Source organism: Dipteris shenzhenensis, chromosome 9 (assembly GCF_047967505.1).
Source record: "Dipteris shenzhenensis isolate YYH24624 ecotype China chromosome 9, Dip_SZ_1.0, whole genome shotgun sequence".
Classification (NCBI taxonomy): Eukaryota; Viridiplantae; Streptophyta; class Polypodiopsida; order Gleicheniales; family Dipteridaceae; genus Dipteris; species Dipteris shenzhenensis.
The window spans coordinates 27,678,113-27,698,095 of NC_141604.1; the positions used below are offsets into that span (position 1 = coordinate 27,678,113).

General features: G+C 42.4%; 1 pseudogene; it reads left to right on the forward strand.

Moving 5' to 3' along the window:
* The first annotated feature begins 12,401 nt into the window (after positions 1 to 12,401).
* Positions 12,402 to 14,857, forward strand: LOC147898457 (protein NRT1/ PTR FAMILY 8.2-like; annotated as a pseudogene).
* Positions 14,858 to 19,983: the final 5,126 nt, after the last annotated feature.

The window sequence follows — 19,983 nt, forward strand, 5'->3', positions numbered from 1 at the left end:
TGGGGGAAGGTTCATACCGAGTCACTATCCAAAGTGGTTGGGACAAAGAGACTGCAATAGTCTTCACCTCAACATTAGCAAGACCTGGCCAAGCTCAATGGGCCAAAGTGAATACCCCCACCTAGCCACCAAGAAGCAATTCCTTGTTGAGGAACAATGGTTAGTTAAGGATTCCAAGAGACATTTGAGCAATGGCTTACAACGCTTAAGAATATGGACACCATTCACCCCAATCATCAATTACCAAAGGGAGCTACAAAGCCCCTTCCCACACTGGATAAGGTGGATCAGATCATTGTGAATAGCACTTCACCAAGGAATTCTCTACTATGACACAAGATGTTCTAAGAGGACCCGACTTGGCCTCAAGCTATAGAGGTCCAAACCAACTTCTTTTTATGGGTTTTAAGAACCCTAGTTTGAGGGTGGAGAATTAATTGGTCAACCACGTGATGTGACTGGGCTTGTCGCGTTCCTATCCACAAAAATAAAGATGCCCATAGTAGCCCTGCTAAAAGAAAATCCCATCCTTTGGAGAGATCTCTCTGATTGGATGAATGGGTAGGTGGTTAAGCCAAAGAGGTGGACACCAATGCTATCGAGGCCTCGCATGATGAGCTGAATGTGCTAAATTTAGTACCTTTCAATAAGTTGGGTCAGGACTTTCAGAGTGATGACATAAACATTGTAATTCCAATTTTCTACCATAGCAAGAAGGCCATTGACAACTTGGATGGCAAAGTGGGTGTGAGTATCATCACGAAGTAGTGCTAGGAAAAATGGGGAAAACCTAAGATGGAGAGCACCAACCTAATTGTGAAATTAGTCGATGGTGCAACCACCCAGCCAGTGGGGGGGTCCTAAAGGATATAAATTTTACAACCTTCAATCTCACCTACCAAGTTTGGTTTGTTTCCATGAGGAACTAGATGGCTATGATGTTATCCTAGATAGACCCTTCATGCACACCACAAGCCTAGTGCATGATTGGTTCTCCAATCAAATTTATATGTGCAAGGACCATTGTGCAAGGACAAGCGAATTCTGAGGGTCAACCTACAAACTTGGAAGGCACACCCTATGACTGGCAATATGTTTGTAACCCTATGACTGGCAATATGTTTGTAGCCAAGTCAAATATGACTCAGAGAAGAACCCCCGTGAATGTGTTCCAAGCCTACAATGAAGAAGATAAAGGTGAGAATCAGGATGAGTACTGGTATGTTCCATTACCAGATCCTAAGTTCTCCCAAAGCTAGATGCATGTCTTGGAAACCATAAACCTGGTTGAAAATTTTGGAACCAAGATGGCAACTCTTGATCCTAAGGGAATAGTCATGGTGGTACCCCTTAATATGATAAATGTCTTGATAGCCAAGAATAGTGGTACCCCTCAAAATGGTGAGAAGATTTGTTTTTTATTCTTTTACGGTTCGCTTGTCCTATCAAGAGATGTGGACCCAAAATCAAAACAAAGCTCCATTTTGAAACCTTCCCGCGTGGTGACCCAAAACAACCATCCACTTTCTCTTTTTGTCAGGTGCCATTCTCTCTTCAACAAGCATTCCTCTACTTTCACCACCACAAGCCATTCTATTCTCTCTTCGACAAGAATTCCTCATTGCATTATTGTTGTTGTGATGCTCTTAAACTTTCAAAACAATAAGTTCGTTTAACCTTTTATTCGCTTGTTCTTGGTTTCGTCCAATTTTGTTAATGTCTTACTATTTTGTTGTGTGTTTCTTTGACTTTGCAGGTATTAGAGTGAGGATTTCAGATGGCAACCAAAAACTTTGGTCGTGCCACTAGGAAATGGTCTGTTACTCTACTTGGCAAAGATGTGGATGTACAAAGTATCTCTTTGCCATGAATACCTACCTCACTAATCTCATGTGTAGAAGTTTCCAATACTATGAGTGTGGATGGTAGCTAGAAAAGGATATCAGTGATGAAACGAGATTGGGTGCTAATGCAACCCAACAAGTGGAGAAAGCAACAATCAACTAACACTTTTTTGGCTTCACTGGGACAATGTTGCACTCTCTCTCAGCTACGCAATGACATTATTATGGAGACTGAGAACAATATCCATAAAGAATTTTCATTCATTTTGAACAACAAGAAAGTAAGTTGGTTTCCACCCTGTGTTTCTCCTAAATCGATTCTCTTTGCATTTGCATAATACATTTACATATTGCTAAAAAATTATTTTTGTAGATACTTAAAAGGAGCGAAAGCAAAATTCAATGCAAGGACATTGTAAATAGAACAATTCAGATAATTCAAAGTTATTGACTCCAAGTATTACTTGCAATACAAAAAAAAAGAAGTTGGCATTTAATGTATTAATACAAAATGATTTCATGTGTTTTTCTATTGTTGCTCAAAATCTCTCTCTTGACTTTCTTGCAGTGGACACTCCTTCTGAGAATCTTTCACATGTTGCTCAGGTTACTGCTACTATACATCCTCCTATTGTACATCCTGGTGCTATACATCCTGTTGATGTACCTCCTCTATGGGTACTTCCTCCTCGTTCATCAACTCCTTGTGCTCCTTTGGTAACCCTGCCTCCTCATGCATGGGTTTGGGCTCATGCTGCATTGATATCCATGCCTCCTTGTGCATAGGCTTGGGCTTTTGTGGTAGCTTTGCCTATAAAGGATCAACTGCGGCTTCTCCTTCCACATCCTTGGAGAATTGTTCATGCAGCTTCAACATCAACACCTTCTAGAATATCTTCTAGATTGCTACTGACAGGGACATTTTGAGCCTCTTGTTCAACCTAGAGATGTTCAAGGCCTTTTGAGGTCTCTCCTGTATGGGTTGTTTGGTCTAGTGCTGGACAAGGGGAAGAGATCTCTAGCATCTTCAAAATTTTCTTTACTTAGAAGCTACTTACATAATTAGAGCCAAAACTATCCTCTTTCATCTACAATAAAAACAAAGAATGTTTTCAATCTTTTTTGTGTCAATGCATTGAATTTAGAACTTCTTAAAAAATATGCAATAAGAGTGCTTACAAATTCAGCTTGTATCTCTAAAAAGTATGTGTCCATTATATATTTTGCACTTATTAGAGTCCTCCATCCACAAGAGAAAGTATCCTCGTATTGTGGTGTCTGTTTTATAAAATAGAAAGCTAAGGTGTACATTGGACTATTTACCGATATTTGCTCACCCTGCAAGTCATCTCTATATCATTGTTTCCCACACTTCGGACAACTAGCCAAATCTCCATGCTCACGACAAAAGAGAATACAGTGATTACGACAAGCATGGATGTTATCATAATCCATACCCATCATTGTTAGCATCTTCTTCGCTTCATCTCTTGATGCGGGCATGGTATTTGGTGCAGGCAACATCTTTCGGAGCAACCTATCACAATTCAAACATACATAGGCTTTGAATAATCATGATTCTTAAACATACATGATGATTCTCACCTCTCTTTTTCTCTTTTCTTTTTTTTTTCTGTACACTAATCCTACAGCTTAGAATACCTGTAAGACATTGAGCAAGCTTAGAATCCTATAGCCTAACATTGAGCAAACATTTACAAACTCCTGCATTCTTTGGAGTGACAGAAATCTGTATATCTTACCTCAATGGTAGTCTATTTCTTCTTCACATGGGGAGAAAGAGAGGAGGAAAGAGGAGAAAAAGGAGAAAAGAGAGGAGAAAAAAGATAGAAAAAGAGAGGAGACAAGAGAGGAGATAAGAGAGAAAAAGAGAGGAAGGAAGAGGAGAAAAGAGACGAAAAGAGACAAAAAGAAGAATAAAAGAGAGAAGGATAAAAGAGAAATAATGATGATTCTCAAACATACATGATGATTCCCAATCCAAATAATGAGTCAAATTAATGCGGAAGCTAACCTCATTAAGGCCGAGACACTTGTATCTGACCACCCATACTTTGCTTGCAGATTCAAGATTGAGAGACAAGCCCATAGTTTAGACATCCTAGCACCCTCATACAACTGTGTTGATTGCAACTCTCACATCTTGACCTCAGACTCTAACATCACATGTACATGTGATGTACTGCCCCTAAAAATGGAATCCATCATGTCCACCATACCCTCCTCATGTTGTTTCAAGATTTTCTGTAAATTATAAGATCTTGTCTCAAGGTTTTGTGTCATAATGGTATCCAATAGCATTGACTTACCAATGATCCATCACCACGTGCAACACCAATGGTGGGTACTGGTTCGAGCTCCTCCCCATACATCCACAAGTGGTGCATGACAATACGATGTTGATGTCATACTTCTCGCTTACAATGAGTGCAATGATAATACAACCTCTTTGTAAGCCACTCTTCGCTCCCAGGTATTGGCGCATCATCTGACGAGCTTCCACTTGTCCCTTCCATCTACACATTTTCAAAATCACAACATGAATTACAGGAAATCTATTAAGATCCCAAAAATACCACCCATGAGCTACTTTTTTCTCTTTTAATAGAAAGTGCCCTGAACCATCGCTATATAGCAACTTTTGCCTTGTTTCTATATAGCAACACTTTGCCCTGTTCTATCCTTATATAGCGACACTATTTGGATATAAATGTCGCTATATAGCGACTGACTAGTGTCGCTATATAGCGATGCTGGGGGCTTAAACCCAAAACCCCACGACGTGCGCCGTTTTTAGCTCACAATTCTATTGCAGGAAAAGCTCCTCCCCCCTTATATTCGATGACCTTGCTTTCCTTCTCTCTATTCTCCACTCCTCACTCCTATCCAGCCCCTCTCCCAACACTTGTGCTCCCTCTCCACCCTTCTCCCTCTTTGCTTGTGTAAGAAGAAGTTTTTCAAGAAGGTGAGTCTCTTTAAGCAATGTAGGTTCATTTCTTGTGAGATTTCGTTTTGTAAGTGTTGAAGCATGTTTCTCCTTGTATTGCTAGGGCTATGTGCTAATTTTCATGCTTGATTTTAAAAGGTTAAGGAGATTTGGTGAAAGAAAGAAGACTCACCTCTTCTATTTTTAGTATTTCTCTTCCTCCTCTTTCTCCTTGTTTGTAGGCTTATGCTTTCTCCTTGTTTGTAGGCTTATGCTTGTCTCCTCAATCCAATCCTTTTGAGAAGTTACTTCTCTAAACTCCTCCTTCCTCTAACTAGTTATCTAAAAAATGGTATGTTTCCTCTCTTTTGTAGGGCCAATCCATGAAACACCAAGCGGGACTTTTCTAGGTAAGAAAGTGCTTCCTCTTTTTTCCTTTTGTTATTTTCGTTATTTGCATTGGCTTGCAGCTAGCACCTTACATGCTAGCTACAGTGATGGGTGTAAAATCCCTCTCTCCCCCTCTCTTCTCTTATTCCCTCTCTTCTCTTATTTGCCTATGCTTATGCTCTTTTCCTTTCTTTTTCTCTTCTTTTCATAAGCCTATGGTATGCCTCTTTCAATATCTTTTCCCCTCTTCCTTCTCTTCTTTTCCCCTCTTCCTTCTCCCCTCTTTCAATCTCTTTTCCCCTCTTTCAAACATATGCTTCCTCTTTTCCCCTATGCCTATGCCTATGCCTATGCTTATGCTTATGCTTCTCCTTCTCCTTCTCCTTCTCCTTCTCCTTCCCTTCTCCTTCCCTATGCCTATGCTTATGCTTATGCTTCTCCTTCTCCTTCTCCTTCTCCTTCTCCTTCCCTTCCCTTCCCTTCCCTTCTTTTCTTCTTTTATGCTTATGCTTATGCATGAGCATATGTCTCCTTCTCCTTCTCCTTCTGTTCCCTTTTCCTCTCTTTTTCTCTTCTTTTCATAAGCCTATGCCTATGCCTATGCTTATGCATGAGCATATGCTCATATGCTTATGCGTAAGCATAAGCATAAGCTTTCTCTCTTTTTCTCTTATGCAAATGCTTTCTCTCTTTTTTTCTCTTATGCATATTTGGTTCTTTTTTCTTCTTTCAATCTCTTTTCATAAGCATATGTATTTGCCTACGCTTATGCTCTTTTCCTCTCTTTTTCTTTTCTTTTCCCCTCTTCCTTCTCCCCTCTTTCAATCTATGCTTCCTCTTTTCCCCTATGCCTATGCCTATGCCTATGCCTATGCTTATGCTTCTCCTTCTCTTTCCCTTCTCCTTCCCTGTGCCTATGCGTATGCTTATGCTTATGCTTATGCTTATGCCTATGCCTATGCCTATGCCTATGCTTATGCTTCTCCTTCTCCTTCTCCTTCTCCTTCTCCTTCTCCTTCCCTATGCCTATGCCTATGCTTATGCTTCTCCCTCCTTCTCCTTCTCCTTCCCTTCCCTTCCCTTCCCTTCTTCTTTTATGCTTATGCTTTCTCTCTTTTTTTCTCTTATGCATATTGGGTTCTTTTTCCCTCTTTCAATCTCTTTTCATAAGCATATGCCATTTGCCTACGCTTATGCTCTTTTCCTCTCTTTTTCTCTTCTTTTCATAAGCCTATGCCTATGCCTCTTTCAATCTCTTTATGCTTATGCCTATGCCTATGCCTCTTTCTATCCCTTCTTCTTTTATGCTTATGCTTTCTCTCTTTTTTTCTCTTATGCATATTGGGTTCTTTTTCCCTCTTTCAATCTCTTTTCATAAGCATATGTATTTGCCTATGCTTATGCTCTTTTCCTCTCTTTTCCTCTTCTTTTCATAAGCCTATGCCTATGCCTCTTTCAATCTCTTTTCCCGTCTTCCTTCTCTTCTTTTCCCCTCTTCCTTCTCCCCTCTTTCAATCTCTTTTCCCCTCTTTCAAACATATGCTTTCTCTCTTTTTCATATATGCATATGTTTTTTCTTCTTTTATGCTTATGCTTATGCATGAGCATATGTCTCCTTCTCCTTCTCCTTCTCCTTCTCCTTCCCTTATTTCTCATAATCCTATGCCTATGCCTATGCTTATGCTAATGCATGAGCATAAGTATATGCTCATATGGTCACTCATAAGCTCATTCTCTTATGCTCATATGGTCATTCATAAGCATAAGCATATGCTTTCTTTCTTTTTCTCTTATGCTTATGCTCTTTTTCCCCCTCTTTCATAATTGTCTCAAGTAATTAATTGTCCTTTTGCTTCTTATCCGATCTTGTTTTTTGTTTTTTATTTTTGTGTTTGTGTCTACGTTTGTTCAATCCCCCCAAATTATACATGGGATCACGTCACACATCCGACGAGTACGAAAACCCTCGTAGGAGGAGACATCATGATCTCTATTCTCCAGAGGACTTTAATCCCCCTCAAGCGACACCTCAAGGGGCTACCCCTACGACTACTCCTCTCAGACGTACCAGTGTCACTACCCCTCGGGGAACTCCTTTGCTAGCAGCCCATGGCTTTGTCGGGAGTCCCAATGAGTTTGTGGCACAGATGAGTGATGCGAAGGCAACGAGATTCTTCTCTCTACTATCCCAAAGGACCTCCCTAAATCCCTCTCCTACACCGACGGCTAGACCTACTATTCAGCCCTCCCCTCTAGTCCCTTTGACTGAGGGATCATCACCTAGGCATGCCCTATGCAAGAGAAGGAAGAGTAGGAGGGGTCGCTTATGTTGTGCTGACTCGGGAGATGTAGATGAGTCAGCATGCTCACATCCCTACAGGTCTCCACTTGGTCCCAAGACCCAGTACCAGTCAAGTCCCTTGCCCTCTCCTACTCCCATTGCTACTCCTCACTTCGGAAGTGCTCGCAGTAACACCACCAGCTCTGACTCTACCACTACCATGAGTCCTCCTTACCCAGTCGAGGACCTCCCCTATTAAATCACAACTGCTGGAGAGATAATAGAAGATAAAAAGGGCAAAGTAGTGATGGCCACTATGAGGCGGTTGATGAGCCACCACTTCAAGAGCGGGATAGCTACTGATTGGCCATACCAAGATGACCAAAAGAAACAAGAAATCATCAATGAATTGAAAAGACAATACCCAAACCCCCCAAATTGGGAGTTCAATGAGAATTACACGCTAGAGCGCATGGGTTTGGTCTTGAAGCATCATAGGTCAACCTTGCATACATTTATCGCAAAGGGGAAGGCTAAACCCAGCTGGGCAGACAAAGCTGATTGGAAATTTTTCAAGGAGTACAACAAGGACCATCTTGAAATGCTCGAGGGTCAGAGGAGGGCTGTGAGGAGATGGCTAGACTCCGTAGATACTTTGCACTTTGGTGCAGGTGGACGGTTGGTGTTCAAGGCAACCGTGGTAAGTCGACTTCTTCTCATTTAATGTATTGTTCTATTTGTTTTATTACATATTGCATGCACTTTATCTAACTCTCGTAAATTGGACCCACAGCAAGCTACGATGGGTCATCTTCCTACAAACTCAGAGACGAGACGCCCGTTTTGCATAGGAACAAAGCCATGGTTTATTGAGCAGGAGGGAATGGGGGCGATGGTCAATTGGGCTGAGGTGGCTTCTCACACGGTATAAGTCTACTCCTACTTGTAATCTCACTTTTTAAACTGTTTTATTCTTTAAGTTCCAATCGAATTTCCAATTAATATGGCTTTACTCTTAGAGTGCAAGCTCAAACGTCCCATCAGTGGAGGTGAGCGGTGACGATGATGAGGGATTAGGCTTACACAGCTTCGACGAGGGCCAAGGATTAGGCGCAGCTAATAAGGGCCAGGGATCAGGCACAGCAGCTTACGAGGGTCAGGGATCAGATGCAGCAGCTCACGAGGGCGAGGACGACGATGATGATTCGGATGAGCAGCAGTAGTAGTAGTAGTAGTAATAGTATTAGTAATAGTTTGCATATACATCGCCATGTATATGCTTTTATATATCGGCTCTTTTGAGCAATTTTGTATCACCCTTTTCGAAAGGGTAATTTTGTAACAAACAATGTTGTATATCTTCGACATGTATATGCCCCTTATGCCTTTTCCAAGGGCTTTATTTCAATCCAAACTTGCATGAAAAGTCCATCATTTTTGTTTAATCCTGCAAACCGACTAACTTTCAATTTAGTGGCTATTTGAATGCACTGAATTAAGGGCTAGTTCAACATCCTAGCTATTTTAATGCATAGGGTTAAGAGCTATTCGATGCACTAGGGTATCTTGGCTATTTCAATGTGCTAGGATATGGCTAATTTGGTGCATGGGGATACAGCTAATTCAGTGCATGGGGATACAGCTAATTCAGTGCATGGGGATACGGCTAATTTGGTGCATGGGGATATGGCTAATGTAGTGATAGGAACATGACTAATTTGATGCACTAGGATATGACTAATTGTTCATGCAAGGATACAACTAATTCAACAAGTTGTTTAATGGCTAATCAAACATGCAAGGATATGACTAATTATGTGTGCTATTTTGCAACTTTGATACGTTGTTTACAGCTTATTTTTGTGCATTGAATTAAGATTTCTTGAGTAGTTACATTTAATGGGCTAACTAGCAGTCAGGACAACTTGTCCAGGAGTAGGTGTGTCATAGGTTAATTCAACATGCTAAATTAACTAATTCAGGATGGCGCAAAATTAGATGGGCCCTATGTGGTCTTATCCGCACAATAAATCAATAGGTTTTGGGTGATGTTCTCAATTTTAATGATTTTCATGTAGAGTTTTCTAGGCTTGGGGGATGTTTCCGATATGTGACAATTTTGTCAATTCAAATCACTTTGAAATTCACAAATAACATCATTTTTTAGTGTTTTTGATTGCCTTTGATAGAAAAAATGGCTTAGCAATCTCCTTAACTACCGTTTCCTATGATTGGCACCAAACAATACTTCAAAATCACTCCAAACCACTAAAAAACACTTCACACTCCTCTTTCATCTCACACATTTCTTATACTCCAAAACAAATTGCCTTATTACTCTACTAAGAATTGGAGAAAGGTAAGATAACAAGAGAGACAATGTAAGAAAAACCATACATAGCAGCCTCCCTAGCTCCTCCCTAGCAACGATGCCAAAAATGTGTGGTCTCAAATGGTGACTCACTTGTCGTGGGAAACATCCTAATACGTTGATGAGGTAAACTATCCAAGAGACTCTAGGTGAAGAGAAATGTGTGCAAATGTCTTATGATAGTGTCACTCTAGTGACTCGTGGCTTGTTGCAATCATGAACAAATAAGAGAAAAGGGGGGAGAGCAGAGGGGAACACAGAAGGGAGGGGGAGTGTGCAAGGAAAAGGGGGAAGAGAACATGTCATTCACAAAATGCATGAAGAGGAAACAAGAGAAAGCTTCAATAGAAGAAAGAGAGCTTGTATTCCAATTGTGAAGCATATAATAAGTGAAGATCAAAATAAATTACTTAGCCTTTTATACATGCCACCTTTTAAAGAGAGGGCCAAACCTGTTCTCTCTCTACCAATCTCTTTCTTCATTCTTTACAATCATCTTGGGCCCCTCCACATGAAAGTCAAACTATGTAAGGTGACATATGGGGAGCGGAAGACCTATTAATGGCATCACTCTATTGTAAATCATGCTATGAACTATCAAAACTAAAGAATAATTGTGTATACTAAACTCAATATCTTTTATTTGGATAAGGATGCTCTTAGACACCGATAAAGGCTCAACGTTTCTAAGGGACTTGACTTTATGATGTGACATTGTCCTTAGAAAAGTCTAGGAATGAGAGATCTAGCAGTAATACACATAGCTCCACTAAACCATGGTTGTACATGTTGGCTTTGAATAACTTGTAAAGTCTGGGAATAAGTTTGATTTAAAGTACTCTTGATGTTGATGGGCTACATCACTTCTTGATGATACTCTATTCCTTGTAGTCCTTGTGACTTGGTTCAGCAAGGCTATTGCGGATCCCTCCTTACTCAATTTCAAGTGCATCTAGTTTTCCACCAAGTTTTAAATGAAATGAAATTGAGTCTCTAGGTAAGTTTTTCTTGGTTAGCTAGTGTGGGAGTCCCTCCACCTTAAGAAGGGGTTATATGCTTTTGATTTAGCCTATTTTGGAGCAAAATCTTTAAAAGAAGGAGATGCTCTTGTTCATATTTGTTAGATCCTTAGGTTTTGTAAACTACTTTTTTTTATTGAGAAAAGAACCTTCTATACTATGTTTTCCAAATCAATACAAGATCAATAATGTAGATAAGAAAGAGAGACTAGGTCCATTATTAGAGATTCAGTTTGAGTGGGCCTTTCTTTTTAGACCAAACTTAATACCATGAGATCTTACATTGATCTAGATCCTACCAACTATATGCATACAAGCACCTTACAAGCACTAAATAGACTCCACACACAATTTGTAAATAGAAAGAGAGGTATGCAATTCACTCCACTAGTATTTGGTTGCTCTTGCTCAATAACTTAGGAAAAGATCCATGGCAAACTTAATGCTAGAAGTTGTCCTTGACGTGTTTTGTTACATCAATCGAAACCTGTTTTCTTACTTTGGCACTTTCCTTTGGCCTTTAGGGACAAGTTTATTCTTGTGAGACACTTCTTCAATGTATGGGCATAAGTTTGTCCTTGTAAGATACTATGGGTAAGGGCCTTTTTTTCCAGATCGGAAGATAACCTTTATTGATAAAGGAGGAATTGTTAATTGTAGCTCTAATGACTCGTGAGATCAAAATTAGACTCAAAGTCATCATGATTAAGCATTAATCTAAACTTCTTTTACTTTTGAAGATGTCAACACTCTCCAAAAAGGGTCAACAAAAACCAAGGAAAATAATAGGAGCGAATATCAGCCGAATGGCATATCTAGAGCCTTGTCCAAGTTGCTCGAGCTAATGTTTATAAATTTGCCCAAAAAATAATATAAATTGCTCATATAAGCTTTCAATTTAGCCCTCTAAATACTCAAATCATTCTCCACAAGTCATCTGAACCCATATATAAGGTTAGTTTTTTCAAATTATAGGTTATAAAGAACCCTCTATGTGAAGTTTAATAAGTATACTTAAACCCATTGAAGCCTTGCAAATGCTAGTTGCAAATGGTAGCATGGGATGATAGGAAAGTTTTGTCAAATGGCATACACTTCCATAGTTGAGTTGTGGAAAGGTTTCCTCAATGACCTACACTTCCATTTAACTATGTTGCCCCCTTATTTTTTACCTTCACAAAAACCATGTAAACACTGTCAATGTTGTTAGGACCACACTTCTCTTTAGTGCCCAATACTAAAGCATCCCTCGTACGTTATGACGAATACTAAAGCATCCCTTGTACGTTATGGCCATATAAATAACTTTGAAATTAAAACTTGAGTATTGTAAGGCCGAAGCTACAAGGTCAACCTCACTATAATCAAAACCTGAAGCCACTAAAATATCAATTGACTTTAGAAGGAACGCAATAACAAGTGAATGACACTTTTTTTATTTGCCAAAGAGGAGGGAGAAGAATGCTTCATGGGAAGTGGCTATGGCGTCCTCCGACCAACGCCACAACTCTAGCTGAAATCATTACCAGATGTCCTCCCTGACGACCCAATGCTTTCGATCGATGCTTCCGCGCTTCCGGTTCCAACATCGGTATGCTTCCAATGAATGCAATTATAGTCAAGAAGTAGTGATGCATGTAAAGAGTAATATGATTCGATCGGGCCTTTTGCCCATCTGCAAGCTCTCCAGCTAGATCATGTTACTAGTTGAGATTGAAGTACTGTGTGTGTACGCGTATACTGTCCAGCGAGCAGCTGTAATATTTCGATGGCGGCTCTTCTTTATTCGGCGATGAAAAAGGGCGTATCTTTAACGTTGCAAATTGAAGTTTCTTGTGTTTGCAGCGGAAGGACTCTTTGATAGGCTGGTGAATCATGGGCTAGTATCTGCAAGCCTGGTGATGTACTTGATGACGGAGAAAGCGCTAGAGATCAGCAATGCATTAACGGCGTCCGTGATTGTAAATCAGTGGATTGGAACCACATTCCTGACGATGATCTTGGGAGCCGATGAGTGTTTGGGGCGCTTCATGTCGATTGTTTTCTTCATTACAGTATATTTGATTGTGAGCTTATGAGATACGAGCAAATTATATCTGAATGAGAGATCACTAGGAAAAGACAGACGGAGATTGATGAATGAAGTTGTTTCTCTTAGGGACTAGCTCTGTTGACGACTACGCTTTCCCTCGACAAGCTCCAGCCAGACTGCGATAATGATCGTACCACGCAATGCAGCTCCGGAGCACATCCTGGGTTTCTGTTCTACCCAATCTACGTAAGCCTTGTGCAAGCGGGAAGTCCTATTAAGTCTCGACGTAAGCCTTGTGCATCGGCCTCGGCCTTTGGTGGCGACCAGTTCGACGACACTGATCGCTCAGACAGGATCCGCAAGGCTTCCTTCTTTAACTGGTGGTATTTCGCACAGTGGTTTGCGAATGTGATAGCCGTCACTGCATTTGTGACCGTTCAACAGAAGGTGGGCTGGGGCTGGGGTTACGCCCGTATTTTCACCGTTTATTTGCCGGCGACAGCGCTTCTCGTCTTTCTACAAGCGGCTCCATTCCACACGTCTGATTCTTTAGCCCATCCATGCTTCTGCAAAATAGTTCTGTTCGAGTCCAGTTGATCACAGTTTGCAACTTTGCACCCCAATTCGTTGTCATCGGAAGCGATTGTGTTAAGATCCGATGTCATAGCACGCCGGAAGGGCCGACAAAGGTGTCAAAATGTGTCTGCGGTGTTTTGCTAACTTCTCTTCTCAAGTGGCTTCTGACTCCTGAGAATTGCAGTGTAAATGTGTCCTCATCTTCTTGCAGGTACTTCCCCGTCGATGGGAATCCTCTAACGCAAGTAGCAAGGGTGCTTGTCGCTGCCATTAGTAATTCCAGTGTTCCTCTCCCCACATCGAAATTAGATGATCAAAGTCTTCTTTATGAGGGCGAGAGGGTGGATTTCCTGATGCCGGGCGGAAGACGTAAACTTCTACACGCAACAATTCAGGTACTCCTGAAGCTCTTGATTTCCTCCTTGAAGCTCATGAGTGAGAGACTTTTCCGAATGGTTCAGGTCTCATATGGGAGCTATTAAACTGGTCGCAGGTTTCTTGATAAGGCTGCCTTAGATTTACACGACGTCTCAGGCAATCCTGGTCGAGGTGTGAGCAGGTGGAGGCTTTGCTTTGTGACGGAGGTGGAGGAGGTGAAGCAGATCGTGCGAACAATTCCCATTTGGCTCTCGCTCATCCCTTTCTCCGTCGCCACCGCACAAAGCCATTCCCTGTTTATAAGACAAGGCAGCACCATGGATCGACGGCTGGGGCATACGGCCTTCGAAATCCCCTCTGCATCCGTGGCGGTTTTCCTCACCCTTACCATGGTGTTGTTCCTGCCGCTCTACGATCTCGTACTCGTTCCTGTGGCTCGGAAGTTTACGGGCCACCACCGCGGGATTTCCCTGCTGCAGCGCATGGGAGCAGGCATATTCGTGGGTATGGTGGGCATGATAGCCGCGCCATTTCTGGAGAGGAGGAGACTTAGGACGGCAGCATCCAGCGGCCTGCTTCATAATCCTACGGCAACGCTACCCATGAGCGTGTTTTGGCTTGTTCCACAGTATGCGATATTCGGTATCGCAGAGTCTTTCACGTCGATAGGCATGCCGGGATTCTTCTACGACCAGGGCCCAGAGAGCATGAGGAGCCTAGCAAGGGCGATGTATTTGAGCAGCATGGGGGTGGGGAATTTTCTGAGCAGCGTGCTAATCAACGATGCGAGCGGGCAACAATTAGCAAGGGGAAGCAATCTCAACACGAGCCATGTAGATGACTTCTACTGGCTAATGGCAGTGACGCTGATGGGGGAGCTGGGGCTCTACGGGGCTGGCGTCGTGGGATCGCTACAGGAACGCCGGGTCGAAGATCAGCCTCGTCTCGAGATGAAGAACCATCCTTTAAGCTTCGCTCATTCAGCAGCAAGTATTGCAGCATGCTTTTACTGGATCTAAGAAAGTCTTACAAAGTACATAAAATTATACGTTAGGTGCTCTTTAGCTATCTTGCGTGATTATTATATGAACGAGTAGCATGACCCGTCTACGACGAGTTAAAGACCCGCTCGGCTGGGTCTCAAAGTGAGATCTTAAAATGTTTGTAATTTCCAGTAATAGAATTTCAAGTTTCAAAATCCTCCACCATAGGCACCACTTGGCTTGGCTCTATGCTCAGTTTTACTGAACTATTCAGTTAGAAGAGCGACCATGTGATGTTGATGGAGAGGCAAAGCATTCGCACAACACCCACCCCCCTTCTTGCACACACACAAATGCTCTCTCTCTCTCTCTCTCTCTCTCTTCCTTTGATTGTGTCCCTCATGATGCACACGCACATGCACTAAACTCTCTCTCTCTCTCTCTCTCTCTCTCTCTCTCTCTCTCTCTATCTACATCTATATATATATATATATATATATATATATATATCTCCATTGCAAGTTTGCTAGAATTCTCGGTCAAAGCAAGCAACATCTCAGTTTGTCAAAGGAAAATAAGAGTTCTATGTTGGCAATAATCCATGCACTATCTTAGAACATAATAACGATTAACGCAAAAGGAATGACAACCAAAAAGAGAAATAGCAATTCTATGTTTCTCAACTCGATGGAGCCCATAGCAATATAATAAGACAACCGTTAGGCTGCTAGGCTACCTAATAAAAGCATCGCATGAATGCTCTGCTCGAGTAGGAATAGTGGCTCAAATAGAGAAACGTCAAGTGGATGATTTAAGAATGTATGGAAGGTCCCCTCATGAAACATGAAAAGACTATAACATCCGAAGATCTTAAGAGCTAAGTATGAACTATATATAGCCTATGTTATCCCTCAAAAGTGCTCATAAGTAACCTACTGTTTTGGCGATGTGCAATACCTCGAGCTACATGTAGCTTCACTCTAAAGAGTACCCACACTACATCACGCCTAGAGTACTCACATTCTCCACCCTTTTCATAAACATTCCATCCATAATTTAACAGCCCACCCAAAGTTTGATATAGTGGTTTGAACGTCTCCTCAAAATTCATTCTAGTATCTATCCCATCTAAAGTTCTCAACCTATTCATTCCATGTCATGGACTCTAAAAGTATGAGATAGAAAACATAATGGAATCCATGAGATAATCAACTTAATGCAATCCATGATCAGCAATGCCTCAGTACCTCCTAGTCATATTTAACTCATCAATACATATTGCTGAGTTTTCTTTGTAATAACATCACTGGCTCTTGCTTCAGAGGTCCTTGATCTTCCTTCCATTTGCAAAATCTTAGCAAGAGCCATACTACTCCTTCAGTAATAGGAGACCATACATCTTCTACTTTTATTGACCGCTTTGCCAGAAAATTTCAAACTCTTTGACTTTTATCAATCGCAGTCTAGCTTTGAAACCAAATTTCAAAACCTCCTACCTTTATCGATCGCATTCCGGCTTTGATTATATAGAAGAGTTAGAAGAGTATACAAACCTACCTTCATCTTGTGTTTGGCTGTGGTTCTTGCCTGGACCTATGGCCGTGGTAGTTGTATTTCTGGTCCTTGCCTTGAGCAGTGGTGGTTCAAGATGATGACTGCCAATTATTGTCCGTGCTTGTCAAAAAATGTTAGGATAGAAGCTCCATCCACATAGAAGTGGAATGCATGCCTTCCCAAGCACTAACACTTCTTCACTCATTTGAGATTGAGTGCACCACGTTGTAGCTAGCTTTCGTTCCTCCCATGCTTGAACAAAACAACACCAAACATGTTGCATGCAAATAGAAGAGAGAGGATGTTAAATCATTACAGACATAGAGCTATAGCCATACAATACCCTAATGATCATTCTATGGCAGCAACATCCCCTAATATTCTTAAGCAAATCCTCTATTGAAGAAGCGCAGCTCTTGGGAAGCAGGGAGGGGAAGAGACAATCATTGAAAGTTGAGGCACAGTTCCTACCCGCCGATGTGCAACTCGGGTTGGTTGGCTACCTCTACCTGGCCTATAAGCAAGCCTTCATGGCATTGCCTGGCCACATGGCTAGCTTACATTGGCCTACACCTGCTTAGCCAGGTATACATGTATATGAGACCCTTTCATGGCCAAATCTGGTGTGCCATATCTTGCAACGTATTCGCCTTCTTCTAGGTCATATTCCAGCTCTAAATTGATCCACCTTTTGCCTAATGGATGTGCCAATCCGCCCTTGTTCTGACTATTTCTCAGTACTTTCTAGCATCCAATAGCTCCGTACACCTTGTGTAGATAGCTTGATAAATACCTGCCTATCTTGCTCACTGTTTGGACTACTCTTAGTCTCAGATCTAGTCGGTTATCTACTGCTGCAAGCAGTCACATTTGTCTTGCAAGCATTTTGCCTCTAATCTATGATAATCCAGTTCTCCAAAGAGCCTCTAACATGCCAGATATGTCCTTTATTGTGTTGCCCACATGGCAACCTGTTTGCTGCCCATGTGGAAGCCCTTCTTTATGACTTTCTCTCAAAGCTTGTTGCCATGTGACAACCCTAAGCTGAACTCCGCCTCCCCACACACTCCTCATATGGGGGCTTATAGAGGGTATCCCACAACGAAGGCTAATAGTGTGTCCCAAGAATTACACACGAAAGTGTTTTACGGAATCAAAAACTTATTTACTTATGTGTACTTCATAGTCGTGAATGGGTCTCCTAACTCCCAGTCTCCTTGCTACCCTTGAGCATAGCAAAGGGTCTTGATCCTCATGAGCTCTTTGTCTGTTGCTGATGGCCACCTCCTTTGTGCATGTCTTGGTCCTTTAGGCAGGCTACCTGCAGCTTCAATCTACTCCTTAGGTGAGTAAGTAGTGAGGCCCCAAAGGCCCCTTTATATAGGGCAAATCCCTATCCAAAGGTAGCCAACCCAATAGCCCCAGTGGGCTGACATATGCTGTCCAAAAATTGACCCGGGTCCAACCCTAAAAACCAACCAGCAAAGCCGTACCATCTAACATGCAAGTTGGCCTGGTTGGCTGCCTCCGCCTAGCCTATAAGAAAGCGTTCATGGCCATGCTTGGCCACGCCTATATATGAGGCCTTTCCTAGCCCAAATCTAGCACACCTTACCTTGCAGCCTAGTCACCTTCTTCTAGAGCATATTCTATTTCTGAATCTAGTCAACCTTTTGCTCCATGGTGACACACATCTACCTTGGCCAATCCACTCCTGTTCTAACTATTTCCCTAGCCTTTTCAGCCTCCAACAGCTCTGTACACCTTATGAAGATGCCCATATAATACCCACATGTCCAAGCCTCTTTTCAACTACTCTCAATCCCGAATCTAGTCCTTAACCTACTACAAACAGCCGCATGTGTCCTCCAATCAATTTGACTTTGATCCACGCTGGTCCAGTCATCTAGATATCCTTTTCCATGCCAATTATGTCCTTCATTGTGATGGTTGCATGGTAGCCTATTGGCTGCCCATGTGGTAGCCCCTTCTCTATGGGTTTTTATGAGAGCTTGCTGCCCACATGGCAACCTAGGTACTGCCAACTCCCTCTTCATGCTCTTCCTCCTGTATTTGCTGCCCATATGGCAAAGTGTTGCCTTCATTTCCTTGCCACATCCCTTGGTCTTGTGGAAGCCCTTCTAGCAGACTATATACTACTCAATCGAAGCTTCCACACTGGATGGCTGAAATGGCTTTCCTAATGCCCTCCTTGCTGCCCTCGAGGAAACTGAAGGGTGTTGATCCTCATGAGCAATTTGTCTGCGGGTCTCATGGCCACCTTCTTTGTCCATGTATTGGTCCTTGAGGGAGGTTCCATGCAGCTCCAATCTGCCCCTCAGATGGACTCCTCGTGAGTAGTGAGGCCCCAAAAGGCCCCTTTATATAGCAAAGATCCCCCTCCAAAGGTGGCCAACCCAACAGCCCTAGTGAGCTAGCCTATGTTGTCTTGAAAGTCGCTAGGGCATGGCCATGATCAACATAGTCCCTACCAGTGGACATGCAAGTTGTCCTAGTCAACTGGCTCTACCTGGCCTATAAGCAAGCCTTCATGGCCTACCTCAGAACAATACAAAACTCTCCCAGGCCAACCTCAGCTAGATAGGCGAGTATATGAGGCTCTTCTTGGCCCAAATCTGGTGCGCCATATCCTAAAACTCGTTTACATTTTTCTAGGGCATACTCTAACCCTAAACCTTGTGTTGCTTTTCAGCTTGGCCAATCTGCCCTTGTTCTTATTGTTTCTTGGGCCTTTCAGCATCCAACCGCTCCGTACACCTTGTGTAGATAGTGCATAAATTACCTACCTATCTTGCACTCTGTCTGGTCCACTCTCAGTTGCAAATCTGGTCCTTTACTTGCTGCGAAGGGTTGCATGTGTCTTGCAATCATTTTACCTCCGATCTATGTTGATCTATCCCTCCAAAGAGCCTTGGACATGCCAAGTATGTCCTTTATTGTGCTGCCTACATGGCAGCTTGTTTGTAGCCCATTTGCAGCCGCTTCTCTATGGTTCTCTCTAAAATCTTGCTGCCAACATGGCATCCTAGGTGCTACCCATGTGACAGCCTTGTAATCATTCTGGCTCTGTCTAAAAGCTTGCTGCCTACATGGCAGCCTAGGTGCTACCCATCTACCAAATTCTTGCCAATGTGACAATGTGACAACCCTAGCCCGAAGTGAACATCCTCTCCATTTGTAAGACCCCAAGCCTACCTTGCCCTCGGACTACTTTTAGTCTCGGAGCTGGTCTTTTATCTGCTGTAAACAATCATATGTGTCCTGCAATCATTTTGCCTCTGATTTGTGCTGATAGAGTCCTCCAAAGAGCTTGACATGCCAAATATTTCCTTCATTATGTTTGCCCACTTGGTAGCCTGTTTGTTGCCCATGTGGCAGCCCCTTCTCTATGGCTTTCTCTAAATGGTTGCTGCCCACATGGCAGCCTAGATGTTGCCCATGTGGCAGCCCCCAACACTGGATGGCTGAAATGACTCTCCTGATGCCCTCCTTGCTGCCCTCGAGGAAACTGAAGGGTGTTGATCCTCATGAGCACTTTGTCTGCGGGTCTCATGGCCACCTTCTTTGTCCATGTATTGGTCCTTGAG